This window comes from Poromitra crassiceps, assembly GCF_964638095.1.
Source record: "Poromitra crassiceps genome assembly, chromosome: 4".
NCBI lineage: Eukaryota > Metazoa > Chordata > Actinopteri > Beryciformes > Melamphaidae > Poromitra > Poromitra crassiceps.
The window spans coordinates 36,335,093-36,344,092 of record NC_139626.1 but is presented as its reverse complement, the minus strand read 5'-3'; positions in this window follow the sequence as shown (position 1 = coordinate 36,344,092).

The window sequence follows — 9,000 nt, the reverse complement described above, 5'->3', positions numbered from 1 at the left end:
AGTTACCCATGTAGTATCAATTCAATATCTCAATGAAAACAAAACTTTTCAATATGGTTTTAATTCAATAAAAATATGGCAAGTTCTTCATGAGTTTGATTTCTATAATTAACTTAAATAAATGCCATCATCTTACACATAAATGAGCAAACCTACATAATGTATGTATCTCCGTTTCATTTTCCTCTGACATCGTCGGCCTGACAGCATTCATATTTGGCACAGGTACCGGCAGGGGTGATGAGCAGACGGTGACTGGGCCGGATTTCTGGATTAGGTTATTAGGGCTGAGTAAATGGGCAAAAACGGCTGATTAGTGGCCAAAATGAGTGAACACAGGTTCAGCACCATGGAGAGCTCCATTCGTTAGCTACTAATGGAACAGACATTTCCACCGACACTTCCCAAATATAACCATAGGCTAAGCCCTCCACACATGATCCTGGGTAAAACAGCTCTGTGCCTGCTGTGCCGTTGGTTTCTTATGGGCAGAGCTCCAGAGCGGTGTCCCTCCCAGCTATGCAGCAGTGCTACCCTTGGCGTTACGCACCGCTCAAATTTGCCACTGTGCACTCAAACTTCCAATTGTTTCAACTTTGACCTGGTTTGACCTTTCTCCACTCTCTGTACCTCATGGTGAGAGAAGACCACTTATGTGAAGGCTGCTTTAGGTTGCATCCACCTCTGTGGACACTGGTATACATGTATGTCTCTCTTATGATGAACACTGCAATATTTATTGCTTTTTTCCCCTACTGTCTGTAGGGATCCTTTTTAGTGTTGTATGTCTTTTTATATGGACCTTGAGTCTGGAATAAAGTTTTGATTGATTGATTGATTGATCTTTCTTGTGTGTACCAACATACTATAACATAACAGGAAATGGATTGGATGGGCATTCCCGTGAATCCCGTTTCCTGGGATGAAACCCATAGTACCCACAAGTCTCCTCCTCTCCTGCTGTTGAAAGTGGGGGGATTTTGTTGCTGCAGTGTTCAATGTAAACATTTGAAGTTAATTTTACTTTAAATGTAAAAATATATTCAAGAATGTTTGCAAGAAATTATGTCAGAAAGCAATCTACTGTATAATTTCAAACTGTTTTGGAAGTACATTTTATTTCAGTAAAACAAACTGAACTGAACATAACATCTTAACATGCAATTAATATTCACAACAATGACATACTTTCAAAAACAAATGACAAACAAAACAACAAAATTTTGGCAAACTCAAAACTAATGGCGCATTCCATTTGGATTGGGAACTAGGGATTTCTCAGTTGAATGTCACATCCGAGTTGACCGTGTTCCAGTTACACAAGAAGTCAGAAACATTTGCTGCGCTTGCTCTTTGTGAACACAAACTACAGGACAAAACTAGGTCCACCTCAAAAGAACAATTAAGGTTCTCTCAATAGAACAAGAAGAAAAACAACAAGAACAAGGCGCAGAAGGTAACATATTGGGTGTGTTTTAAAATTTGCATCGGCCATTTCAGCTGCCATCTTGGATTTTGATATTCGGGCTGGTGAGGCTGCCCCAAGATCGGGCCTAGGAAATCAGAGGTCAGGTGACGTCACAGGGGGGTGACGAACCAAGACATTTCATAGAATGCTTATAAAAAATAGTTTTACTTGGTCAAACCAAGCGATTCAGCTATATTTAGAATCAGGAGAGACCTTATAACATTTCACTCGGACCCAAACAAAATAAATACAGAAAATCTACATTTTGTTTTAAGATTTGGTCCAAGTGAAATGTTGTGGTCTTTCATGATTCTAAATATAGCTGAATCACTTGGTTTGACCAAGTAACACTATTTTTATAAGCATTTTCTGAAAAAGAATGGCGGATGAAATCCCTTGGTTTGTATGCCTAACCCGGAAGGGGTGAAATAAAAGGTCGGGTGACTACCCAGAAGGGACCTTTGTTAACGTGATGTCACAGTGAATATAGACTGAATATATATCAAGGGTGAATATGGACTTGTCATCACCACAGGTGACCAACACAGCTGTGTGTTGGTCACATGTTTCCCTGGTGGTCTGGGGACGCGAGCCTATCCAGCGCCGCCCTGCTGGCTGCGCTCTGGAAGCTGAAGCCCTGGATAATCAAGGCGTCTCCATCCTCCTGTATGTCCTCGCACTCCTGCTGGATCTCCTGTCACAACAACAACACAAGCTGCACTAATGACAAAGTCTGGTCTCTACATACATGTGCTCATTTGCTACATCCATCAACAACAACAACAAAACACACACTGGACTAATGATAAAGTCTGGTCTACACGTGCTCATTTGCTACATCCATCAACAACAACAAAACACACACTGGACTAATGATAAAGTCTGGTCTACACGTGCTCATTTGCTACATCCATCAACAACAACAAAACACACACTGGACTAATGATAAAGTCTGGTCTACACGTGCTCATTTGCTACATCCATCAACAACAACAAAACACACACTGGACTAATGATAAAGTCTGGTCTACACGTGCTCATTTGGTACATCCAGAGCCATAGAGAAGTAAGATTTGCATAATCTCCATTCAGTCCAATGGACTTTTTCTTTTTTTTAACCTCACAATAGTTCCCAGATGTAAGGTTTGGGATTAAGCAGCGCTGTAGAATTGCAGCAGAATGGACCATTTGTGATGTACTTTGAAAGGTAAGAGACGTTTAAAGAATCAAATTGTATTCACATTATGTAGCCCCGCCCACTTGACCCATTGTGTCACGACTTCCTGTTCAAAACGCCGGCTGTTTTACCTGCTTAAACTAGTCTGGCTCACCTGGTCAAACCTAGTTTGACTCACATAACAATAGCAAGCTAATAGAGCTTATTTGTGTAGTGATAGCATAATATACTGTATCTTTGAGTAACGTTGGTGCCTGTGCAACTCGAATTTATCTGAGTTACCAGCGCTGTTTTTGTTGGGTAGTAACGTCACAAAGTAGTTTTAATTCCATCTCGATAACGTGGCCACGGTATCAGGCTATGTCCACAGTGTAGCCGTGTAATTTTTGAAATTTTCAAATTAATTCCTAGAGTAATATATTTTGTCAAATTTTATTTGACATTAGTAAATAAAAAAAAACATTTAGAGTGATAAGAGTAATAGAGGCTATTTTGCACCGATAGAATTAGGCTATATAGGTGTGCCCTGAGATTTAGTCGTGCCCTTTGGTGTGCCTTGGGCACAAAAAGTTTGGAAACCACTGATGTAGGCTCTATGCATCTCTTAACACGTTCACTGCCAATGGCGAGTTGACTCGTCAAACAAAATCCAACGGTTGACTGCCAATGACGAGTTGAGACGTCAAATTTTTTTTTTTTTTTTTTTGACCGTGGGATGTGCATCTAACCCTTTTACATCTCTTATATAAATATTGGAGCCACCGAACGTGTCTAACCCATTCCACCGACCCACTAAGTGGCGACAGTGCTCTCCTGACTAGAGGAAGGCAAGCAAAAAGCAGTGTGAGGAAGCCATTCTCATGAAAATGGATTGGCGAAAACGCTTTCGTTTTCGCGCTGATTGCTGGCGGTGCGGGATTGCAAATTTGCATAATAGATTACGGGTGGAACACACTTTGAAACACGCAGCATAAATATGACCAGAATCGCAAAAGCTTCATCAAAGCTCTCAACCGAAACTCCAAGAAACGAGCGAGCCCATATCCAGACTTGCCGAGCGGCCGCCAGCAGACAGGAGCAGCAGCAAAGCAGTGAGCCTGGTGACGCGAGGTTACAGCAGCAGCAGCAACGAGCTTGTGACACGCCCGCTGCAGCCAAGAAGAACACACACGGAGGGAGGAGTTTGAAGGAGAGGGGTGTTTCCTGCTGTTATGGAGGAAATGACTGTTCAAAACTATTGTTTAGATGTCTGACGTCTTACTGATGCCAAAAATGAATGGTTAAAGTGACTGTTCTATCGAATTTCACAAAAAGCCGTTTATCTCAGAATAAATTTTCAGACGCTGAAACCATGATGTATTCAACTGCTAATGCTTACATAACTACTAACTCTACAAACTAACTCTTTTAGACAGAGAAAGCACACATTCTATTAGTTCTTTTGAGATATTGTGTGTTCACAAAATCCTAACAGAAACGAATCCTCGGCTCTTGAAAGATGAGCCAGAATCCTAAAAAAAAACCTTGGCAGAAGCTAACTACAGTATTGAAAAACGGCTGGCAGTGAATGTGTTAATACAATATTTCTCTTTACACTCTTTACAAATTATATAGCCATGTACATTGCATACCGTGCAACCCTAGCTGATATCGATAATTGAAATCGGTATCGGCCCTGAAAAAAACATATTGGTATATTATTACTAATATGTAATGAAGACAGTGTGCAGTGTGGATGTGTCAGGCACAGATTAACACTGGATATGTAATGAAGACAGTGTGCAGTCTGGATGTATCAGGCACAGATTAACAGTCACTGGTATGTAATGAAGACAGTGGTGCAGTCTGGATGTGTCAGGCACAGATTAATGCACAGGCTGACCTAGGCTGCAGCCTAGGGGCCTCACATGTGCATGGGCCCCGGATTGGCCAGACTATTTAAACTTCACGGCCGACATTACTGTCTTTCAGAGGCTGTAGCAGGCTGATTTTTAAAGCCTGTATTAGGGATGTGTGTGACTAGTCAGTTAAACGTTTAAACATTCGCTACCCTCGCTAGTCGGCACCAGAAAATACTAGTGGGTTAAACAAATTATCACATTAAAGCTGCATTCAGCGATGTTTTTGTGTTCAAATAAGTGTTAAATGGCTCTATATTCTGACAGCAATCACTGAAATAGAGTGTTTGGTCAGTGATTTGAAATCCCCAACCCCCCACTGTCCTCTATCTCTCTCCTGTAGTCCTGCAGGCTGGGCGGACGTATCTCCGCAACCGTAACTCGTAGAGACTCACGGATGGCGGCATTGGATTCGGGGTGAAAAAATACATATTTGATAGTTTGAGGTCGGCGCCAATTTTGATCCAATCAGAGAAAAGTTGACATTTTCTAAGAAACGGAAGGTCCAATCGCGATCCTTATGAAGGAGGACTATATGTATTTTTTCACCCCGAATCCAATGCCTGTCTGTGAGTCTCTACGAGTCACGGTTACAGAGATACGTCCACCCAGCCTGCAGGACTACAGGAGAGAGATAGAGGACAGTGGGGGGTTGGGGGTTTCAAGTCACTGACCAAACACTCTATTTCAGTGATTGCTGTCAGAATATAGAGCCATTTAACACTTATTTGAACACAAAAACATTGCTGAATGCAGCTTTAATAATAATGTACAATGTCAGTTAACTGTTGCGTCTAAGCCCTTGTTCACACAGGACGCCGAACGTAAGTAGAACTGAAGCTTGAAGCAGGCACAAGCTGAACTGACGCCTAACCGTTCACACAAGAAGCCTTCTCTTTTCCTCTCAGCGCCTCCTCGGCGCGCCTTGAACCCGCCCACAACTCCCATTGACTTCATGCCTGGCAGCTTCAAGCTTCACGTGTCACGCTTGAAAAATAGGCATGAATCCTGAAGAATCGCTTGAGCAAGGCGTGAGTGTGGCCTCAGTGTGACACGCGCGCAGGTGAAACTTGTGGGTTCAGCGTAGGTTGAGTGTTGCTTTGGCGTATAGTGTGAACGGGGGCTAAGATGTTACACAGCCACCCCGGCTGTAAATGTAAATTTCTGTTTAATTGACAGGGAAATTAGAAATTAGTAGATGCATACCCTGCGGCTGCGTCTGCGCCTGCGCCTGCGTCTGGGGCGCTCCTCTGTATTCAGCTCCTCCAGCATCTGGTCTATCTCTCCCATCAGCTTCTGCGCTTCACTCAGCACTGCAGTGACACAAACACAATCGTTAGCTAGATGGTTCAGTTCAGTTAACTTAAGTTAAGCTAAGTTAAGTTAAGTTCTGGGGTTCATTCAGCACTGCAGTGACACAAACACAATCATTACCTAGGTTAAGTTCAGTTCAGTTAACTTAAGTTAAGCTAAGTTCTGGGCTTCACTCAGCACTGCAGTGACACACAGTCATTAGACACTGGAGGAGTCCCCACATTTGGACCGTTCTCAAATCAGCATAACAGCACACCTATGAGTCATAGACGTGCTCAGATGAAACAATATCCATGTTCGGAATGGTTTACTCATTCACTCACTCACTACTCCCTATGTAGTGTTGATCATATAGTGAACTATATGAATGGTTTACTCATTCACTCACTCACTATTCCCTATGTAGTGTTGATCATAATATAGTGAACTATATGAATGGTTTACTCATTCACTCACTCACTATTCCCTATGTAGTGTTGATCCTATAGTGAATTATATGAATGGTTTACTCATTCACTCACTCACTATTCCCTATGTAGTGTTGATCATATAGTGAACTATATGAATGGTTTACTCATTCACTCACTCACTATTCCCTATGTAGTGTTGATCATATAGTGAACTATATGAATGGTTTACTCATTCACTCACTCACTATTCCCTATGTAGTGTTGATCATAATATAGTGAACTATATGAATGGTTTACTCATTCACTCACTCACTATTCCCTATGTAGTGTTGATCCTATAGTGAATTATATGAATGGTTTACTCATTCACTCACTCACTATTCCCTATGTAGTGTTGATCATATAGTGAACTATATGAATGGTTTACTCATTCACTCACTCACTATTCCCTATGTAGTGTTGATCCTATAGTGAATTATATGAATGGTTTACTCATTCACTCACTCACTATTCCCTATGTAGTGTTGATCATATAGTGAACTATGAATGGTTTACTCATTCACTCACTCTCTATTCCCTATGTAGTGTTGATCATATAGTGAACTATATGAATGGTTTACTCATTCACTCACTCACTATTCCCTATGTAGTGTTGATCCTATAGTGAATTATATGGGGAAGAATCAAATGAGTTTCAGACACTATCTCACTCTTGGTAAACACGACCGCATTGCATTGTGGTAGATAGGAGAAAATGTAGGGTACATTCGCTGTTCACTAGGAATTGCAGTGCATTGTGGGTATTGCATAGTGGACTATATAGTGGATCAAATTAACAGCTGAGAATTTGGAAACTATTTATGGTGAAATGGTGAACACACTATATAGTCCACTATTTCTGCAATAGGGACCGGGTTTGAACAGGGCTAATGCCTCATCACTATGACTCCGCCCATCTGTTCAGCAGCTAACCACATTATCACATTCCATTATCTGCCACCTGTTCAAAAACCAGCAGCTGGCCTACTCAACAAGGACTGGTCCTAATGGAAATGGAAATAGCCTAACACTAGCAACAAGTTTTTTATTTATTTTGAGAGCGAATTACCCCAGAATATGAACATCCTTTGTTTATATCTATTTGTTCATAACTGTTGTATAATCGCAATACACTCGAGGGTGTGCTTTACCGTCATTATTGACACGACAGTGGTGCAGCAGTGCACCCTCTGGTGTAATATTGCTTAATTAGCCGCTGCTATCATCCACGCTGCAGCTATCCTGCACTACAGCTGGGGGATTTCCCAAACAAGTCCTCTTGGGAGGTGGGGCAGAACGTATATAAGCAGACCATAGTAGTTAGTAAGAAATCTTTGTAATAAATGACATGCAACATAGCTGAACAAGCTCATGATATGAAATAAAAACTGAAAAACAAGTTTAAAATTTCAGATGAAAGGACAATAAAAGCTGCAATGAAATGTCATTTTGAGAGCTTTTTGCTCTAAAAATATTATTCGGTTGAAAGGGAATATTGGAGCAAGGCATAATGTGGGGTGGGATCATTCAAAAGTGGCTGATGGTGTTAAACTAATGGGATAGTAGTTTCCATTAGACAGAGAATGGCACTTATATATCATGGGAAGCGTGAGAGGGGATTGTTCAAAAATATTTTTATATGTACCTATTGGTATACCAGCCACTAAAACTACAGTTTTCCAGGATGGGAAAAGTAATTGAGTTTTGCCATGAATTTTTATTTTTATTGTGTAATTGTAATATTAAATAGGTATATATGACAACGTGGAAAATTAGTTAAAAACTTTATATTCTAAATCAAATAGTAGTTCTCTCTCTGAATGACTGAGAACTAAAAGTAGACTGTGTGCCAAGTGGGTGAAAGTTGATCATTTGTTCCATTGATGTATGCAAAATGTATCTTAGGCCATGTTTAGAAGACAACAGTCTCTGCATAAAACAGCAAACTGGCGTTGCGTTCTGACCTTTTATTTCGTGTTTATACACAGCATTTGTGATAATGATTTGCGTGCAGACCATTGCAGACTGAAGCCGCAAAAATCTCAGAGCAGCGCCAAGTGAGACAGAATAACCTCCTATTGCCTACCATTGTCTTCCATGGCGAAGGGGGGCTGTCATCACCTGAATTGCGTTTCGCCACTTTACACGGCCACAGTTAAGGTCCTTACACATCGGGAGCGTTTTCTTCGTGCGATTAATTCGCAGGTCAATAATATTTTCTGAACCTATATCAGTCAATGCAACCGTGCATACCAACGGCGAAGTTTCGCTGAGCGTTATTGCAGTCTTTATTTTTTCGAACCACGGTCGATTTTTCAGAAATTCGCTTCCGACGTGTACACATCTGTGGCTGTGATTGACAGGTGGGTCAAAACTCGCATCGCAATTTGGTGCCGTGTATTCGCATCGCTCTTGATGTGTAAGGACCTTAAGGGCGGCATTATCAAAGAATTCCACTCTGGGACGTGTTTTCACTTTTTTGCATTTTCATGCCCCAAGAACGCCATTCCCGTGTAAAAGGAAGGCACTAACGCTAAAAAAGTTTGCCGTTTTATGGTAAACACGCGTTGCCGTGTAAACAGAGCCTTAGTGAAGGACTTACAGAGAGGAGTCCTGATGATTGGGTTGTTTTCGTCCATGTCCATGTCCATGTCCATGTCACTAGTGGTCTGGGTAGCCTTGGTAGCCTTGGCA